The sequence below is a fragment of the Sciurus vulgaris genome (genome assembly GCF_902686455.1).
Source record: "Sciurus vulgaris genome assembly, chromosome: 13".
NCBI lineage: Eukaryota > Metazoa > Chordata > Mammalia > Rodentia > Sciuridae > Sciurus > Sciurus vulgaris.
Genome location: NC_136474.1, coordinates 98,040,176 through 98,049,657, shown reverse-complemented (window position 1 = coordinate 98,049,657; position 9,482 = coordinate 98,040,176). Strand labels below are relative to the sequence as shown.

The 9,482-nt window shown below is 48.4% G+C and overlaps 1 pseudogene across 1 annotated transcript; it reads right to left on the bottom strand.

The window, feature by feature from the left end:
• Window positions 1–1,099: 1,099 nt before the first annotated feature.
• Window positions 1,100–2,192, bottom strand: LOC306642649 (E3 ubiquitin-protein ligase KCMF1-like; annotated as a pseudogene). Its single transcript has one exon. The product of its transcript is annotated as an E3 ubiquitin-protein ligase KCMF1-like (transcript).
• Window positions 2,193–9,482: the final 7,290 nt, after the last annotated feature.

Below are 9,482 nucleotides of genomic sequence, written 5' to 3'. Positions count from 1 at the left end.
TACATTTAATTAATAATATAGGCATAGAGGTGGCATGATTCAGTAAGGCTTTACTTTTTATGCCTGGAAAAAAATCCCAAGAAATAAAAGGTGCTAAATGTTAGCATTAAGAATTTGGTTGTAATATCCTGACAAAACCTGGGAAGGCAGATCCTGAATGCTCCTCTGATGTTGATCTGTCTAAGCAAACTACAAAGCAAAGGCACAAATGACACCCAGTGATCGAGACTGTCGTCAAGAACAGACGACAGAAGTCAGGTTAACTTGGTTGAACACTGAATAAATGAAATTCATCTACACCTGAATGAAACATATTTAACAACCAAAAAGATTTTAAACCACCACAAAAAGTAACAACTTTAAACAAACAGGATTTGTTTTAGGGCATACCCCTGCAGCAGCTTCCGACAGTAGCTTTACTGTTGTGTCTTCTACAGATGAGTTAAAGGGACAGGCTGAGCTCCACACAGGCAAGATGACTACCAGGACAGGACAGTCAGAGGGTGGAGCTCCACACCTGGCTACACCACCCAGATTCCACTGCAGAGCTGGCTTCATGAGCAGGAGGCACACAACAAAGGTGATTCAGGCAGATACTATTCAAAAGCTACTTTGTCAGGTAACCATTGAATAATGTTTGGGAAAGCTTTGGACTTTGTTTTTTAAGTTTTACTCCTTGTATTTAATTTTTTAAATAACGAGGTCACTAAAACTCATGCAAAAAAAAAACTCATGCAGTAGTTAAGGTAAACCATCCAAGCAGTTTTTACTCATTAATATTTATAAATACACAGTAGCTTCACTAGAGATTTCAATTTTCCTGTTCAGTTTGAGTGTGGAGTATTAGGAGAGCCTTTTGCATGTCAAGGTACAGGAAGCGGAGATCACCCCTGCACTGCTACCTACATTTACCTGCTAGAAGTAAAAATTAGTTAAGTGGAAATGATTATCATATATATCTTCTCTCTTCCTTTTGAATGTATACAATGTAACAAGAGTGACAGACCTGAAATTATAGTCACCAAACAAACCCAAGATAGTTGTCCACTTTCATTGGCAAATGCAGCACAAAGGACATTGTCTGGGAATTGGGATGTCATCAAAGAGGAGGTGGTGGACCCATTTCCTTTATTACTATCATTCAAATTTAGGTTTTCTAAAGCAATGTCTAAAGGCATAATATCTACACAGCCCATGGCACCAAAATCTGCCATCTCCCCCGTTCTCCCTCATCTGAGGACGAGCTCTCTTCAGCACTAAAGTGGACAGAAGGAGCTCTTGAACAAACAGGCTGCAGTCTGCACGCTCGCTTTCCACAGACTGACGCTCTATTTCAGACATTTTAGGATCATTCAGCCTTGTTAAAAGAAACTGGGAGTTTTGGAGTCTGCTGACTGCTTTCTGTGTTCTCGTACTGGTTGCTGCTGTGGGTTGTGTGATCGTGGTGGTGACAGAGCTTTGTTAGTACGCCGGGTTGCGCTGTGGGCAGTTGTTGCCGTGCTGCCTGGGCAAGCTGCCATTCTCGCTGCAGCTGTGTCTGCAGTTGTTGTAACTGAGAACCGAAAGGCCAGAGAATCATGCTGTCCTCCTGCAGAACGCCTCGCTCCTGGTAACTGAGATAAACGCTCAGCTACAGGATCCATGACAACCCTATTCCTTGGAGAGTATGGACTCTGAGAAGAAGAAAGCCCACCAGTAGAACTGCTAGTAAAGTGCGTATTTCATCTACGAGCAGAGGACCTCCCAATCCCCGGCCAGGTGTCGAACACCACTCGATTCCCCTAAATCTCTAGGGGTTCTGTGTTCAAGTGTAAGGTGAGCTGCAGAGTCATCTGCAACACGATTAGGATCGCCTCCAGGCAACGCTGCACATATTGGACGAACCACCTCTGTTGGTGTTTCTGCATGTCAGAAGTAACATGTTCTTGAAGAGATGTCTTCGTGTTGCCCATTTTTCCACAACAGGGACAAGTATAGGACTGTGGCAGCTCTACAGAGAAAGCTTCCCCCACAGTACAAATCAGTCTCCCCTTGTTAATATGTGCTGCCCTGGGTGGTCAGTCGTGTGCCTCGGTGTTGTTGCACCACTTTCATAACAAGATGCGGAGATCGTGGTCGTAGCAAATTAAACACTTATATCTGCGACCTCGAAAATTTCCTTTTAAACATGCATCACAGCGCTGACGCTTCATGTCGGGATGTCCTGGTTCAGACGCTGGCCGCGCAGCCGCTCCCAGGGGCGGCCGCAGTGTCCCCTGCGGGGTCGCGTGCGGGCGGGTGGGGCCGGGCCCGCGGGGCTGAGCTGCTCCGGGAGGCGGGCCTGACCCGGACTCGGTCACTCGCGGCCCGCGGGCTCCCGGCAGCCGCGCCGCGCTCCGCAAATCCCGCTCGTCGGATCCGTTCTTGATTTAAGAGTATTGTTCGATCTCTGCTTGGCGTTTAAGTGGTCTCTGTGATTTCTCTTGCTGTCCTATTTATTCCATTGTGATCTGATAGGATGTGCGGTATTTGTGAAGACTGGCATCGTGACCTGGAATGCAGACTATTTTGGGAAAGGTTCCATGAGCTGCTGATAAGAAAGTGAATTCAGTTGTTTTGGGGTAAAATTTTCTGTGAATATCTGTTAGGTCCACTAGATTATAATACTATTTAGATTGGAGATATCTTTATTGATTTAATGTTTGGAGACCTACTGGAGGTTGTTGCAATCCCCCAGCCTTCTCGTACTGGAGTCTTTCTGAGATTCCATGTCAAGAAGTATTCTGAAATGTAATTAGATGCACTAATATTTGGAATATAAACATTTACTATTGTTACATCTTCTTTTTGGATTGCTCTCTTTGCCAGTATGTAGTGGCCTTCTTTGTCTCTTCTGATTAATTTTTGCTTTAAATTTGCTTTGTCAAATATGAACATAGCTGTTCCTGATTGTTTTTGGACTTCATTTACATGGAACATTTTTTCCATCTTTTAACTTTTAGCCTATGAGTGTCTTTGCCTATGAGACAAGTCTCTTGCAAACAGCATGTAGTTGAATCTTATTTATAAATCCATCTGCCAATTTCTGCCTTTTAATTGGGAAGTTGTGCCCATTTACACCATTATTATGAACATTATTATGATTTGTTATTTCCTGCCATTTTTGGTTTTTTTTGTTCCTTTTTTTTTTTTTTTTTTTTTTTTGCAGTGCTGGGGATTGAACCCGGGGCCTTGTGCTTGTGAGGCAAACACTGTTTGTTTGTTTGTTACTTTTAATTCTGTCTTGATTTTCATTTAGTTGGTTATTTAACTGACCTTCATCTATTTTGGAGCTTTGAGTTTTGGGGGGGGGCGTTCTCCTGTGTGCATTATATCATTAAGTATTCCCTGTAGTGCTGGCTTAGTGGTCATGAATTCTTTAAGTTTATCCTTATCATGTAAAGTTTTAAATTCTCCATCAATTCTGAAAGATAGCATTGCTGGATACAGCAATCCTGACTATAAATTATTTTATTTCAGAGCTTGGAATATCTCATTCCAGCCCCTTCTTGATTTTAGGTTCTGAGTTGAGAAATCAGAAGTGAACCCACTGGTTTGTCTCTAAGTGTGACCTGACATTTTTCTCTTACAGTTTTTAATATTATTTCCTTATTTTCCATGTTAGGCATTTTGGTTATTGTGTGTCTTGGAGAGGTCCTGTTTTGATCTTGTCTAATTGTGGCCCTAAGTGCTTCCTGTATGTGAATGTCCATCCCATTTCTAAGATGAGTAAAGCCGCATTCCCATCTATCTGGCCAGCGCTTCCTCCTGCAACCTCTCCCAGTCCTTAGGACATGATTTCATTTTTCCCTTGACCCTCATGGCCTGAGACTCATAGGTGAGTGATGCTGTGGTCCACCACTTCATTTTTCAAAGCCTTGGTGTTTGTTTGCTTTTATAAATGTTAAATTTTCGTTTGTTTATAACAGCCTCTAATCATAGTGGATCAGTTGTCAACCCTTAGCCCCAGCCCTTTCAGAGACCTTTTCTTTCTGGCACACGCTGGACAGAGAAACCTGCTGTCTACATCCTCTTGAGTGGTGCCTGGAAGCTGCTAGGGACTCTTTTACTCCAAAGCAGCTTGCAGGATCCTGCTCACCTTCCTTCTGGGTCTGGCGTGGGAACACTGGACCCTTGGCACTGTTGCTCTCCCAGATAACAGGACAGACTCTTAACAGAAGCAGTCCTCAAGTTGTGGATTTCAGACCAGTGACATCCTGTGCATGAGCACCACCTGGGCTCTTGCTACATATGCAAACCACCAACTCTTACCACCTGCTCAGGGTCTCCGGTGGTCCAGGGACTGGGTCAGGGTCCACCTGATGACTAAATGCCTGCTTGAGCTTGAGGACACTGCCTGGTCAGAGGGTCAGGCTTGGCAGACTGGTTCTGCCAATCTGTGATCTTGGGCCAGTGATGCAACTGCTCTGAGTTTCAGTTTCTCCACCTACAAAATGATAATATTTATGTTAGTTCATGAGGCAATGAGGTGCCAGTGTGAAAGTCATGTAAAGACCTAGAACAGTGAGGATACACGTACCCAGTGTCATTTTTACTATTAATTTACTGTTTTACTATTAAGTTTACTGACCATAGTAATATTACAAATTTTACTTATTTGGGAACACTAAAGAATATTGGATTAAAGGAAGAAATCCCAAAATATGGCCTTTCACACTCTCAGGGGAATGTGCCTGTGAATACCAGCACGATGTATATTTGAGCCCCTGTTCTCAATTCTTTTTCCTATAATACCCAGAAGTGGGGTTGCTGAATCATATAGTAACTATGTTGAGTATTTTGGGGGCTCATCATAATGTCTTCCGTGGGGGCTGCACTACTTTTTGCCAGCAATATACAAAAATCTCTATGTTCTCACCAACACCAGTTATCTTTCATTTTAAAAACTTCAATCCCTCCTCGAGGTACCTCACTGTGCTTTTAATTTCCATTTCCCTAGCGACTAGTGAGGTTGACCGTCTTTTCATGTTTGTTGGCCATTTGTACATTTTCTTTGGGGGAATGTCTCTTCACGTCCGTTTTCCGCTTTTAAACCAGGTTACTGGTTTTCTGTTGTTGCTTTAGTTCTGGGATTTCTTTACATATTCTGCATTTCAATTTCTTATCAGACATTGTGGCCAGATCCAAGCCACTGAGATTTACCCCCGTTCTCTTCTCAGAGTCTTATGCTCTGACTCCTGTGTTGAAGCCATTGATTCATGCTGAGTTAATATTTGGCATGGTGTAAGGGTACAGATTCTTTCCTTACATGGCCAGCCACCATCTACTGAAGAAACGATATTTTCTTTGGTCATTAGATGCCAACCTCAATAATCATCAGAGGGATTCTCCAATGAATAATGATATTTTTTTGGGAATAGCAGAGCATCCCAGTGGGGACACAGGTACCATAGTAAATGACGGAGGCAGTCAACGAGGTTGAAACCAGGGGAAGTTGGGATGTTTCTTTCTTTTAAAGAAGTTTTTAGATATTTTTGTGGTACTGAGGGCTGAACCAAACTTCATCTCTTACTTTCACTCACAGATTTATTGTGTTGGGAGTCTCCACTGGCCCTGCATATCGGAGGTTATCCTGCACCTAGCTGTCCGTCAGACGTCGTGAAATGCCCAGCAGAGCCCAGGAGCACCTCCGGCCTCAGTTCCTCCTCTGAACACCCCAGCGCCAGTCCGTGTCATAGGAAGGCTACACCCCCGTGAGTAGGGCACAGAGTCTCCATCTACAGGCTTAGTTCTCTGCTCTTGCCCAGCTCCTATACAGAAGCCTGCCGAAAACGTGCTGATGAAGGGCCTTCCTGAGGCGCAGGCCGCGCTGCTCCCGCCCGCCCTGGGCGTGGCACATCTGCTCAGGGTTCTGCTGTAACTCTAACTTTAGGGCAAGCAGTCTTGTGCCGCCAGGCTTTCAGGACGCCACACAGCCCCAAAACTGCCTGGGAGGGTCTCCCCCTAGAATAGAGTAGAGTGGAAGATTTCGCTCACCCTGAGCCGAGTCCAACCAGCGGGGCAAAAGATAGCCATTGACCCTCCAGAGACAAGGGAGCCTTGGGCTGCCTGCAGCCACCCTAGCGCCGTGGCCACCCCTGGAAAGCCCAGGAAATGCCACACTGTGACAGGAGCTTGCCCACCTCGCAGTAGAGGCAGATGTGCTGCTAACCCTTTTTACTCGAAGAAATGGGCTCAGAGAGGTCAATAATTTTCCTGAGGTCACAGATCCCTACATGGCAGAACAGGGTCCTAGGCAAGATCTACACCAATTACCAGCACCAGGGCCAGCAACTGAGGCCTGAGAGCCGAACGCAGCCCACCCTCTTTCTGTGACAGTTCACTGGGACACAGTCGCGCCCCCTCCTTTCTGCATGGTGTGTCTACCTCTGAACATGCAGGCAAGTAGGAAAGAGACCGTGGTCCTCGAGCCTGCGAGACTCACGGCCTGCCCTCACACAGAGGCATTGCCAGTGCCTGCCCTGGACAGCGAGGCCTTTCCTCTCTCCTGAGCTTTGCCTCCATGCCCATTGTCTCCAGCAATTGTCTCCAGCACACTCCCAGTGCAGAGAGTTCACATGGTCACATCACCAACGTCCAAGATGCCTCAGTCACCGTGTTCTTCTGTCCGGGGCACTCAGTGCCTGCGCCTCATCAACTGGCCCTCGATTTTGAGCTCAGCCAGCTGGCCTGGGCCCACACCCACACCTGGCTCCTCGCCCCAGCTTTCTGCACCTCCCCAACAGCTACTGAGCAGTGTCAGCTGAGGCTCCCAGGCTGTGCACCTGCTGGACAAATACGATGTCCTGCTCAGAGCTGGACGGGGAGAAGGGCCACCTGCATCAGGAACCTCTCCTCCTTGAAAATCTTAGCCAACTGCACCTCAGACAGAGCACTCTTCTCCAGGATCTGTAAAGAACTCAGCAAGCTTGACACCAAAACACAGATAACCCAATCCATAAACAGGTAAGGGACTGAACGGACACTTCACAGAAGAAACATGATCCATCAAGATACATGAAAGCAAGTTTAACCTCACTAGCTGTCAGAGAAGTGCAGATCAAGACTAGACTAACATTTCATCGCACCCCAGTCGGCAATTATCAAGAATATAAGCAACAATAATGTTGGTGTGGATGTGGGGAAAAGGGCACTCACACATTGCTGGTGGGACTTCAAATTTGTACACTACTCTGGAGAGCAGTATGAGATTCCTCAGAAAAGCTGGAATGGCACCACCGTTTGGCCCAGCTATCCCACTCCCCAGTTCATACCCAAAGGACTTACAATCGGCACACGACAGTGACGCAGCCACATCAGTGTTCACAGCAGCTCAGTTCACCACAGCTAAAACATGGAACCAACCTAGGTGTCCTCCAACAGATGAACGGATCAATAAAACGTGGTACATATACAGAATGGAATACTACTCGAACTTAAAGAAGAATGAAATCCTGGCATTTGCTGGTAAATGGATGGAGTTAGAGAATATTATGCTAAGTGGAATAAGCCCGTCCCCCAAAAAAGGGCGATTGTTCTCTCTGATGTGATGATCTGACTCACAATAGGTGGGGGGAAGGGGGAGGGAGGGGGAAGGGAAATGGGAAAGATGGTAGGAAGAATCAGACGCGACTGTCGTGTTCCTGTAGGAACACGTGAGCCTACTCCATGTACAACCACAGAATGGTAAGCTGTACTCCATTTACGCACGATATGTCAAAGACATTCTACTGCCACGTGTAACTGAGAAGAACAAAAGAAAAAGGATTCTAAAGAGCGCGTACTGGAGAAAAAGACGGGGGTCTGTCCTCCCCTGAAGACCCCACTCAGAGGGAAGGTCCCTGGGGCGCGCAGCTCGCTTCCTGAACAGCCCTCGAGACTCGCCCTGCACAGTATCACCGGAGGTGTGCTTGGCCAACTTCACAAGCAGGAGGCCCCGTTCTCCCAGGCTCCCGTCCTGGCTGGGTCTCGGTAGTCCCTCAGTGTGCAGCCCCCTGGCACCTTCTTCCTAGGACCTGTCCCACAGCTGAGACCAACTCACAGGGGACGTGGCACTCATTTCACGCCTCAGGAATGACTCTGGGGAGTCCTCAGAATCCCACGCACAGGACACATCCCCGAGCGCTGCTGAAGGAGGGACAGGCTTGCCTCCAGTACCCACCCAGCAGGGCTCCTACTGTGTGCTGGCAAGGTCCTCTTCACGCCCAGGTCACCTAGGATGATGCAGACTCTTGGGCTTTATGGGAAGGTCCAGCTGTGTATCTACACCAGACTCTGGAGTGCTTGCTCGGCATCTCCCGTTGATGCCTCTGACGCGGGACAATCCGGTCTTGAAGTCAGTACATGGAAAACCCACTTGGCCACCCGGTATGGACCTTCCACCCGAGACCCTGAGCCAGGAAGGAGTATGGGCCTGGCTCCCTGGAGTCTGTGACCCTAAGCTGGCTGCACAGAGTTCAGTGGCAGGGCTGGGCCACTCCCTGCTTCCCAGCACGTGTGCCCCACGTGGCTCATCGGCAGACAAGGCTGTGTCCGCGCACGCTGGCAGGCCCCGAGAGTTCCCACACCCGACCCACACGGTGCAGCACTGTCCAGCCAGGAGCTGGGCTCATTCCCAGTATGGCAGCGTGCCTGGCATGGGTGGCCCAGCAAGCGGGCACCTGCACAGTAGGCCCATCTAGAAGATGGTGGCCAGCAGCACTAGGTGACACTGTCCCACCTCATGATTCCCCTGTGATGATGGTGCCTCTGTCAACATGACGGCCCTGGGTCCTGCCTCCGGCAGCACCACCGTGAGCCTCACATGACTGACAGCGGGACTTCCGCATGCATGTTATTGATGGGCCACAGTGACCCAGCTTCATTTGGACAAAACTGGCCCGTGGGGTGCAAGACCATTTTGGCAGGAGTTTGGCACCTGCAGTGCAGAGAGTGACGGCACTTGGAAGTTGGAGGAGGAAGCTGTAAGTGACAGAGCAGCTATGGAAGTTAAGAGCACCGCTTCCTGACCTATGGACCACGCACCCTCAAACCCTGCCAGGGGCCCTCTGCTGCCCCCCACGCAGCCTCTGGGGCTGCTGACTCCTGCATACACAGAGGAGCGTTGGGGGCTGTGCCACGTTGGCGGCGCCGGGATGGCGCCTGATCACGTCGGCAGCGAGGAGGTTGATTGACATAAGCACACTCAGGTGACTTTCTCGACCACGCACACAGTGTATGCGCATGTGTTCTCCAGCACTAATTGCCTGCTCGGAGCGCCTCGCCTAATCTTTGCGTAAGAGGCGTGGCCCTGCTCTCCGCCTCTTGGAGGTGATATAAGCGTAGGCGGAGCGAGACAGAGACACAGCAGCCATTAGCAGAAAAGCAGTAGAAGAAGACTCACGCACGAAAGCAGCTAGACACGCCACAGTAGCCATTAGCAAAAAAGCAGCTAGACGCGCGGCAGCAGCCAGAGGGAAAAACAC